This window comes from Petromyzon marinus, chromosome 3, assembly GCF_048934315.1.
Source record: "Petromyzon marinus isolate PM22_M1 ecotype Great Lakes invasive population chromosome 3, UKy_Petmar_22M1.pri1.0, whole genome shotgun sequence".
Taxonomy (NCBI): domain Eukaryota; kingdom Metazoa; phylum Chordata; class Hyperoartia; order Petromyzontiformes; family Petromyzontidae; genus Petromyzon; species Petromyzon marinus.
This window is the reverse complement of record NC_133669.1, coordinates 17986997-17998700: the sequence shown is the minus strand read 5'-3', so window position 1 is coordinate 17998700 and position 11704 is coordinate 17986997. Positions and strand designations below refer to the sequence as shown.

The following is an 11704-nucleotide window of genomic DNA, read 5'->3' as shown; positions in this document are numbered from 1 at the left end:
AAAGTCTCTAAATCACCTCTTCCCGTGCGATGCCTTAAACAACAACAATAATACCACCACCACCACGAGTATTTGCCCGCCCAATTCGTGCCGTGTTTGCTTCGCATTTTTATCTCGGAATGAGAATTATTCCATATCGTGGCGCTCAAGCGCAATCATCCGAGAGTTACGGACGGGGAGAGAGAGTGGAGAGAAAGAGAGAGTGAGAGAGACAGAGAAAGAGACAGAGACTTTTAAACCAAATTTTATTGCTGCCAGCAGCAACAGCTCTGGAGCGACTTTTGATACGGGGTCACCAACATCGAGTAACAGCGACGTCGCCATTGCAAAAACCGCGAGCACGTGCGCCCCACAAGCACCGCGTCGTCACGCACATCGCCTGCTTAAAGTCGACCGGTCAAAACGTGAAAGTCAGTGCACCGTTTGTGTTGGTGCAGAGGGCCTGACCAGCCCCCCAACGTTCAAGCAACGCGGCGTGCGCGTGCCCGGCATAGGAGTGGTAAGAGGCCTGCTCCAGTCGGTGCCACGTCTTGAGCAGGCACCTCAACATCGGCACCGCTGAACAGCCATCGTCCGTGTCGCCTTGCATCTTCTTTTTCTGGGTTTTGTAAACTGCCATCTTTGCTTGGGCGCAGACAAAGTTTACAAGATCGTGACGCTTAATTGCCAGGTAAGGCACTCCCGTATATGAACCAGCTCTTGTAAAAGGGCACCACCAATTTACTGAAGATGGATCCCAAGAGCCGGAACGTTGGGTTCAGCCGTGGACACCCCAGGTACTCGTGGACCAGATCCTCCTTCGCACTGCAGAACGTGCACAGATCTGATGACCCTGGGGTGATTTTGCTGAGCCACACGGCCGAGGGCAGCGTCCATTGCGCCAACCTCCAGAGAGAGACAGCGGAGGAGAGACAAGGAGAGCGTGCGTGGTGAGAGAATGAAGAGAGAGCGCGAGAGGGAGAAGGGCAGAGAGTGGAGAGCGAGTGGTGAGATATGAGAGAGAGACATAGCCAGAGCGTAGAGAGAGAGAGAAGGGGGGGGGGGGGGTATGAGAGGGGGAGAGAGACGTCGAGAGCAGGGGAAGAGATGGGGGAGATAGTGGAGGAGAGCGGAGAGATTGAGGGTGGGAGATCAGGCATAGAGGAGGAGGGGGGGAGAGAGAGAGAAAACAAAGTAGAGGGCAAGAGGGCAGGCAGAGAGAGCGGGAGAGAGATCAGCAAGAGAGCGGTGATATGGGAGGAGATGGTGGTGGTCGGAGGGTTCGGCGGGGGTGGGGGGTACTGGAGCCGGGGCCCTGGAGTTGATGGAGCAGTGGGGGGGTCAGCAGGGTCTGGATTGTGATGAGGGGTGCGGGAGGGGATGGGGGGACGGGTGTGAAGTAATCGCAGGGAGAATAATAAAACTCAGAGCAACATCACAATAAACAATACAACTCAGAACGTCACAATAAACAATACAGCTCAGAGCAACGTCACAATAAACAATAAAACTCAGAGCAACATCACAACAAACAATACAACTCAGAGCAACATCACAATAAACAATACAACTCAGAGCAACATCACAACAAACAATACAACTCAGAGCAACATCACAATAAACAATACAACTCAGAACAACGTCACAATAAACAATACAACTCAGAGCAACATCACAATAAACAATACAACTCAGAACGTCACAATAAACAATACAACTCAGAGCAAGGTCACAATAAACAATAAAACTCAGAGCAACATCACAACAAACAATACAACTCAGAGCAACATCACAACAAACAATACAACTCAGAGCAACATCACAATAAACAATACAACTCAGAACAACGTCACAATAAACAATACAACTCAGAGCAACATCACAATAAACAATACAACTCAGAGCAACATCACAACAAACAATACAACTCAGAACAACGTCACAATAAACAATACAACTCAGAGCAACATCACAATAAACAATACAACTCAGAACGTCACAATAAACAATACAGCTCAGAACGTCACAATAAACAATACAGCTCAGAGAAACGTCACAATAAACAATACAACTCAGAGCAACATCACAATAAACAATAAAACTCAGAGCAACATCACAACAAACAATACAACTCAGAGCAACATCACAATAAACAATACAACTCAGAGCAAGGTCACAATAAACAATACAACTCAGAACAAGGTCACAATAAACAATACAACTCAGAACAAGGTCACAATAAACAATACAACTCAGAGCAAGGTCACAATAAACAATACAACTCAGAGCAACGTCACAATAAACAATACAACTCAGAGCAAGGTCACAATAAACAATACAACTCAGAGCAACGTCACAATAAACAATACAACTCAGAGCAACGTCACAATAAACAATACAACTCAGAGCAAGGTCACAATAAACAATACAACTCAGAGCAACGTCACAATAAACAATACAACTCAGAGCAACATCACAACAAATACAACTCAGAGCAACATCACAATAAACAATACAACTCAGAGCAACATCACAATAAACAATACAACTCAGAGCAAGGTCACAATAAACAATACAACTCAGAACAAGGTCACAATAAACAATAAAACTCAGAGCAAGGTCACAATAAACAATACAACTCAGAGCAAGGTCACAATAAACAATACAACTCAGAGCAACGTCACAATAAACAATACAGCTCAGAACAACGTCACAATAAAAATACAACTCAGAGCAACGTCACAATAAACAATACAGCTCAAAACGTCACAATAAACAATACAACGCAGAGCTACGTCACAATAAACAATACAACTCAGAGCTACGTCACAATGAACAATACAGCTCAGAGCTACGTCACAATGAACAATACAGCTCAGAGCAACGTCACGGAGCGACGGAGAACGACCGACAGAGTTGTGGGCGGATCTCCGGCAACGCAGCCCCAGCCTCTCCCCCTGCCCCCACCCCTCCACCCACCGACCCCCCCCCCCCCCCCCCTATTATGAGAAATATCCCGCGCCCGCTGTCACCTCAGCGCGCAACGAGAGCGGGGGTTCGGGTATTTGTTTTTGTGTTTCCCCGCTGAACAAACACGCGGGGAGCCCAGCCACCTACGCCGTCACCCCGTCGAGATGGCTGACGTCGCGCGCCATTGCCGTGAAAGAATCCGCGCACAATCTCCGGTGACCACGTTCCTGGAAAACCCCGCGACTCTCAGCCACCCACCCCGATTCCCTGCTCTGCTGAAATATAGAACTTGTTATTCTTGGTTCTTTCGGTAAAGTCACGTAGAAGGGAAACAATAAAATAATAAAAATAGATATATAAAACAATACAATTCTCAGGACGTTTCGACCGCAACACAAGCAATCATCATCAGGTGTGAAAACCACAGCAGGAAAATGATTGCTTGTGTTGCAGTCGAAACGTCGTGAGAATTGTATTGTTATATATATTTATTTTGTTATTTTATTGTTTCCCTTCTACGTGACTTTACCGAAAGAACCAAGAATTTGAATCCCTGCAGTCACGAAAGCTATAAATAAAAATTTATAGACCTTGTTCTTAACTTTCTTTTTGGTCCTACCGGCGCCTCTCGCTCTCTTTATATCCATATTTGCACTGGGATTTTTCTCTCTCTCTTAATTCGCGTTTGTTTCCATCAAGACCGCGCGCGTGCTCGGTTACTCGGTAGCAAGAAGCAAATGAGTCGTCGCAACTCGGAGGTTCGAGGTACGGGGTGGGGGTGTGTTGGGAGTGGTGTGGAGCGGTGGTGTTGCGGTTAGCGCGCTGCGCTACGAACTCGCCTACCTGAGTTCCATTCCCCCCTACCTGAGTTCCATTCCCCCTTCACGGCCAACAGCAGCGACGATTATTTCAACCGGTCTTGGGCCTCCGCTGTGTCGACTCAGCCTCAAATCCGCGGTGGCGAGATGTTAACTGCCTCGCCAGGTACACATGGGGTCGTGGGTTCGAGACCGACCCCTAACGCGTGTTGTATACTTGGGGTGTGCATGTTTTCTACCTTTGTTCGTGGTCGCTTGGTATATTCTCTCTCGGTCCTCCGGTTTTAGCCCCCCACGTTGAGAATCAACCTCACGCGTTTAAAGGTATTTGGCTGCTATAATTGTCCACGTGATGATGAAGCCGCTTCGCTGAGCTCTCGTTTGTGATGGCCATGTCGTTTTCTGAAAGAAAAAAAAAAGCGACATTGCAACTCAGTGGGACTCACCTTGGTAAAATAAAAAACCGTAGTTTATAGTTTTAAATACCTCGTTTGTGATTTGTTTTATTTATACACGACTCTTCTGTTACTCATCTGCAATATTGATGTGGTTTTCGTTGTTGTCTCTTTTTGCTGCTGCTGCTGCTGCTGTTGCTTGTACGTAAGCAGCGCCACGGATCCCCCGTTGTAAAATCGCCGGGGCCAGCTGACTAAACGGGATACGCCGTGCGACGTAACGAATGAAATAAAACTCAAAAAACTAAACTTCACCAAACTCATTCACTGCGCACGCTCGCTCGCTGGCGCGGGGCGATGCTGATGCTGCTGCTGCATCGGATAATCCTCGTAGCAACAGTAGCTACAAATAATACGGGCCCCGCACTTTCAAGGGCTCCGCGCTGAACGATTTCAAGCTATCAATTCCGGTCCAGTGATTTCTGTACCTGCTCTATTACAATAGTGTAGTGGGTTCAACTGAGGCGCACACTCGATCTTGGAGGCAACACGTTTATTCACTAACTCAACAGGTAACTCCTTGCTTAACGGGATAACGACTAAGGATGGTGACCACCACGAGTAACTGTATACACTTGGAGGGGTCTATTTACATGCTGGATGGGATAACGACTAAGACCGGAGACCGAGGACCCACGAAGACGGAGGAACTTCTTCCCAGGGATGAACAACCCCGATCCCAATCAGAACGCAGCTTTTATCCGCTGCGGCGTGGCCAGGCCCCGCCCTTGACCACGCCCCTTTTCCAGATCCTTCTCGAGGGTTCAAGACCCACATCACGTGTTCCTCTCACCTCCTCCCTGGTCCTCGTTACCACCTCATCCGGTCACGTGCCCCCTAGGGTTCACCGAGGCTGCCATGATCTCACCCGTCCTGTTCCCTGGTATACTCACTCTGGTGCCAGGGAGAGACTACACACATACAGTACCACTCACTCTGGTGCAAGGGAGAGACTCAGCACATACAGTACCACTCACTCTGATGCCAGGGAGAGACTACACACATACAGTACCACTCACTCTGGTGCCAGGGAGAGACTACACATACAGTACCACTCACTCTGGTGCCAGGGAGAGACTACACATACAGTACCACTCACTCTGGTGCCAGGGAGAGACTACACACATACAGTACCACTCACTCTGGTGCCAGGGAGAGACTACACATATAGTACCACTCACTCTGGTGCCAGGGAGAGACTACACATACAGTACCACTCACTCTGGTGCCAGGGAGAGACTACACATACAGTTCTACTCACTCTGGTGCCAGGGAGAGACTACACACATACAGTACCACTCACTCTGGTGCCAGGGAGAGACTACACACATACAGTACCACTCACTCTAGTGCCAGGGAAAGACTACACACATACAGTACCACTCACTCTGGTGCCAGGGAGAGACTACACACATACAGTACCACTCACTCTGGTGCCAGGGAGAGCCTCAGCACATACAGTACCACTCACTCTGGTGCCAGGGAGAGACTACACACATACAGTACCACTCACTCTGGTGCCAGGGAGAGACTACACACATACAGTACCACTCACTCTGGTGCCAGGGAGAGACTACACACATACAGTACCACTCACTCTGGTGCCAGGGAGAGACTACACACATACAGTACCACTCACTCTGGTGCCAGGGAGAGACTACACACATACAGTACCACTCACTCTGGTGCCAGGGAGAGACTACACATACAGTTCCACTCACTCTGGTGCCAGGGAGAGACTACACACATACAGTACCACTCACTCTAGTGCCAGGGAGAGCCTACACACATACAGTACCACTCACTCTAGTGCCAGGGAGAGACTACACACATACAGTACCACTCACTCTGGTGCCAGGGAGAGACTACACACATACAGTACCACTCACTCTGGTGCCAGGGAGAGACTACACACATACAGTACCACTCACTCTAGTGCCAGGGAAAGACTACACACATACAGTACCACTCACTCTGGTGCCAGGGAGAGACTACACACATACAGTACCACTCACTCTGGTGCCAGGGAGAGCCTCAGCACATACAGTACCACTCACTCTGATGCCAGGGAGAGACTACACACATACAGTACCACTCACTCTGGTGCCAGGGAGAGACTACACACATACAGTACTACTCACTCTGGTGCCAGGGAGAGACTACACACATACAGTACCACTCACTCTGGTGCCAGGGAGAGACTACACACATACAGTACCACTCACTCTGGTGCCAGGGAGAGACTCAGCACATACAGTACCACTCACTCTGGTGCCAGGGAGAGACTCAGCACATACAGTACCACTCACTCTGGTGCCAGGGAGAGACTACACACATACAGTACCACTCACTCTAGTGCCAGGGAGAGACTACACACATACAGTACCACTCACTCTGGTGCCAGGGAGAGACTACACACATACAGTACCACTCACTCTGGTGCCAGGGAGAGACTACACACATACAGTACCACTCACTCTGGTGCCAGGGAGAGACTCAGCACATACAGTACCACTCACTCTGGTGCCAGGGAGAGACTACACACATACAGTACCACTCACTCTGGTGCCAGGGAGAGACTACACACATACAGTACCACTCACTCTGGTGCCAGGGAGAGACTCAGCACATACAGTACCACTCACTCTGGTGCCAGGGAGAGACTACACACATACAGTGCCACTCACTCTGGTGCCAGGGAGAGACTACACACATACAGTACCACTCACTCTAGTGCCAGGGAGAGACTACACACATACAGTACCACTCACTCTGGTGCCAGGGAGAGACTACACACACACAGTACCACTCACTCTGGTGCCAGGGAGAGACTACACACATACAGTACCACTCACTCTAGTGCCAGGGAGAGACTACACACATACAGTACCACTCACTCTGGTGCCAGGGAGAGACTACACACATACAGTACCACTCACTCTGGTGCCAGGGGGAGACTACACACATACAGTACCACTCACTCTGGTGCCAGGGAGAGACTACACACATACAGTACCACTCACTCTGGTGCCAGGGAGAGACTACACATACAGTACCACTCACTCGCTACACTGTAGTAGTGCCATCATCTACGACCCCACTATAGTACTATACCGCCTTCAACGTTTATGAACGACTGGGTGTTCAAGGTTAGCCATTTGTCGCAATATCTGGCTGTCTAGCGAATGAAAAAAAAATACAATTACTTTACTATGCAAGTTTAAAAAAAATCGTGCTTGAATATTCATGCGCTTTATTTATTTTTTTAGGGCCCCTTTATAACACGTGCTATAGGCCCCGCACTAGCTGAATCCGCCACTGCTGGTGCCGCTGCGCCAGAAGGCAAATCGTGAATTTCGCACGTAAATCTAAAGGAGCGGCCCTGCAATCGCTCTAATCACGCCACTGCCGACAGATTTACACTCGAAGGAACTGCAGGGAGAGAGAGGAGAGAGCCTCCACTGATTTCATAAATGGGGGTTTTGTTTTTTTGTTTTGGGAAGGATCGGGTCGCGAACGATATAAAATATTGCGTCGTAAACACCCCCCTTCACCCGACAGAGTCAAAACGTGCCAGCGTATTATTGCTGCTTCGAGGGCAGCAGCGAGTAGGCGGCAGCAGCAGCTTGGTGTTGGTGGACTACTACAATACACGCTCATGTCGTCCAAAAGAATGCCTTTGTACGGACCACAGTTGCAGTTTTATATTCGCCACGGTGGCTATGAGATGTTAACCACCTCGCCTGGTATGAAGGAGGTCGTGGGTCCGACCCCGACGCCTTCTGCTGCTGCTGCTGTATATTTGGAGTTTGCGTGTCTCTCATCATCACGGTGGCTATGAGATGTTAACCACCTCGCCTGGTATGCAGGAGGTCGTGGGTCCGACCCCGACGCCTGCTGCTGCTGCTGTATATTTGGAGTTTGCGTGTCTCTCATCATCACGGTGGCTATGAGATGTTAACCACCTCGCCTGGTATGCAGGAGGTCGTGGGTCCGACCCCGACGCCTGCTGCTGCTGCTGTATATTTGGAGTTTGCGTGTCTCTCATCATCACGGTGGCTATGAGATGTTAACCACCTCGCCTGGTATGCAGGAGGTCGTGGGTTCGACCCCGACGCCTGCTGCTGCTGTATATTTGGAGTTTGCGGCGTCTCTCTCCGTGGTCGCGTGGATTTTTCTCCCGGGTCCTCCGGTTGTTTTCCCCCCTACACATTGAGAATATGTAAACATCACCACGCGTTTAGAGTTTGCGGCTGCTATACATTGCCACGCGATGATAAGCCAACTTCGTCGGGCTTACCATTCGTGATGGCCAGGTCACTTCTGAAAAAGTGCTACAACGCAGCTCATTGGACCTTACCTGCCAAAATAAACAACGTTGAGTTTAGAGTTTAGTTTACCTGGTTGTTGTTTTTGTAGTATCTACTGCTGTCTCGAGAGCTCGTTGGCGAGGTTCCTGATTATACCCCTGGTGTGGATGCGCTGCCGCCCAGTGAGAATGGAGCCGAGTTATCGATTTAACGCCAATAGCCACAACCCCAGAGACAGGCGGAGCAGCAACTACAACAACGTGCTGCGTTTGATCGCACCAGCTGTCCCCATCACACCGGCGGTCCGTGATTCCTTCTGTGAATCCGTCAGGGATTGCGTCTGCGATAACGTCTGTAGCTCCGTCTGTGATTCCGTCTGTGATTCTGTCTGTGATTCCGTCTGTAGCTCCGTCTGTGATTCCGTCTGTAGCTCTGTCTGTGATTCCGTCTGTGATTCCGTCTGTAGCTCCGTCTGTGATTCCGTCTGTGATTCCGTCTGTAGCTCTGTCTGTGATTCTGTCTGTAGCTCCGTCTGTGATTCCGTCTGTGATTCCGCCTGTAACCCCGTCTGAGATTCCGTCTGTAGCTCCGTCTGTGATTCCGTCTGTAACTCCGTCTGTAACCCCGTCTGTGATTCCGACTGTGATTCCGTCTGTAACTCTGTCTGTGATTCCGTCTGTAACTCTGTCTGTGATTCCGTCTGTAACTCTGTGATTCCGTCTGTAGCTCCGTCTGTGATTCCGTCTTAACTCCGTCTGTAGCTCCGTCTGTGATTCCGTCTGTAACCCCGTCTGAGATTCCGTCTGTAGCTCCGTCTGTGATTCCGTCTGTAACTCCGTCTGTAACCCCGTCTGTGATTCCGACTGTGATTCCGTCTGTAACTCTGTCTGTGATTCCGTCTGTAACTCTGTCTGTGATTCCGTCTGTAACTCTGTGATTCCGTCTGTAGCTCCGTCTGTGATTCCGTCTTAACTCCGTCTGTAGCTCCGTCTGTGATTCCGTCTGTAACCCTGTCTGTGATTATGTCTGTAACTCTGTCTGTGATTCCGTCTGTAACTCTGTCTGTGATTCCGTCTGTGATTCTGTCTGTAACTCTGTCTGTGATTCCGTCTGTAACTCCGTCTGTGATTCCGTCTGTAACTCCGTCTGTGATTCCGTCTGTAACTCCGTCTGTAACTCCGTCTGTAACTCTGTCTGTGATTCCGTCTGTGATTCCGTCTGTGATTCCGTCTGTAGCTCCGTCTGTGATTCCGTCTGTAACTCCGTCTGTAACTCTGTCTGTAACTCTGTCTGTGATTCCGTCTGTGATTCCGTCTGTAACTCTGTCTGTAACTCTGTCTGTAACGCCGTCGGTGGCTCCGTCTGTCTGTCGCGTTGTGAATCCGTCACATTCTGTGTCGTGGCAGAATGAATGGGGCCGCGGAAACGTGAGATCTCCCCCCCCTTCGGATTTCCCAGCTATAAATCAGAACCAAGCGATACTGGGGGAAGGAGGGGGGAGGGGATGGGGGGAGGGAGGGGATGGGATGGGGGGAGGGGATGGGGCGGCTCCCATCGCCGCCTCCATCTGCGCGTTCGCTTCGCGTTTGATTTGGGAGCCGCGCGAGATAATGATGAATGGAGACAACCCTGGAGATAGCGGCCACGCGCCATCTCTCACTCTCCCTCCCCTCTCCCTCTCACGCTGCCTCCCTGTCTCTCGCTCTCGCTCCCCCGCACACGCTTCCTCTCTCTCGCTCCCTCTCTCTCTCACACTCCCTCCCTCTCACACTCCCTCCCTCTCACGCTCCCTCCCTCTCACGCTCCCTCCCTCTCCCTCTCATGCTCCCTCCCTCTCTCTCCCTCTCTCTCTCTCTCACGCTCCCTCCCTCTCACGCTCCCTCCCTCTCACGCTCCCTCCCTCTCTCTCGCTCTCTCTCTCTCACGCTCCCTCCCTCTCACGCTCCCTCCCTCTCTCACGCTCCCTCCCTCTCACGCTCCCTCCCTCTCACGCTCCCTCCCTCTCTCTCGCTCTCTCTCTCTCACGCTCCCTCCCTCTCACGCTCCCTCCCTCTCACGCTTCCTCTCTCTCACGCTCCCTCTCTCTCACGCTTCCTCTCTCTCACGCTCCCTCCCTCTCACGCTCCCTCCCTCTCACACTCCCTCCTCTCTCTCACGCTCCCTCTCTCTCTCACGCTCCCTCCCTCTCTCTCTCACGCTCCCTCTCTCTCACGCTCCCTCCCTCCCTCTCTCACGCTCCCTCTCTCACACTCCCTCCCTCTCACGCTCCCTCTCTCTCACGCTCCCTCCCTCTCACGCTCCCTCCCTCGCTCTCTCACGCTCCCTCCCTCCCTCTCTCACACTCCCTCCCTCTCACGCTTCCTCTCTCTCACGCTCCCTCCCTCCCTCTCTCACGCTCCCTCTCTCACACTCCCTCCCTCTCTTTTTTACGATCAGAAGAAACAGGAAGATGCTCGGTGTAGTCGGCACTTTGCTCCGTTCATCATTTCGTTTTTTTTTAATGCTTTGCTTTATGTAACCCCCCCCCCCTTTTAAATGAAAGACCGAAAATATTTTTTTTCCTTTTCCCTTCCCTCTCTCTCTACCCCATCTCCGCCCCCCCCCCTCTCTCTCTCCCCCCCTCTCTGCCTCTCCTCGCTCTCTACCCCCCTCTCTGCCCCCTCTCTCTCTACCCCCCTCTCTGCCCCCCCTCTCTCTCTACCCCCCTCTCTGCCTCTCCTCTCTCTCTACCCCCTCTCCGCCCCCCCCTCTCTCTCTACCCCCTCTCCGCCCCCCCTCTCTCTCTACCCCCTCTCTGCCTCTCTTCTCTCTCTACCCCCTCTCCGCCCCCCTCTATCTCTACCCCCTCTCCGCCCCCCCCTCTCTCTCTGCCCCCTCTCTTCCTACTCCATTTGGCTCTCTCTCACTCTCTCTTTTTTCTTTATAACTACGACAAGTGCTGCATCTGCACGCAGCCCTTCCCACAGTCAAACGGCCTCCGACAGGTAGCTCAGATCTGCACGCAGAGCTCTCCGTCATCTGCCACCGAGCACACGGCCTCCTCCAGCGCCCACTGCTCCTTGAAGGCCGGCACGGCGTGGGTCAGCCGCGCGTGGCGGAACTCCAGCCCACACACCCTGGTTCCGACCAGAGCGCGGAAGATGCCCAGGCTGCTGGCTGGACGTTGCCCCTC

General features: G+C 51.4%; 1 long non-coding RNA gene across 2 annotated transcripts; it reads right to left on the bottom strand.

The window, feature by feature from the left end:
- Positions 1–228: 228 nt before the first annotated feature.
- On the bottom strand, positions 229–10031 carry LOC142905419 (uncharacterized). 2 transcript variants are annotated; one of them, XR_012929585.1, is made up of 3 exons: positions 8300–10031; positions 4007–4169; positions 229–885 (listed from the first exon to the last, which is right to left on the bottom strand). It is a non-coding gene; the product is annotated as an uncharacterized LOC142905419 (long non-coding RNA). The 2 variants fall into 2 exon arrangements; XR_012929584.1 differs by lacking the exon at positions 8300–10031 and adding an exon at positions 4816–5326.
- Between the last annotated feature and the right edge of the window lie 1673 nt (positions 10032–11704).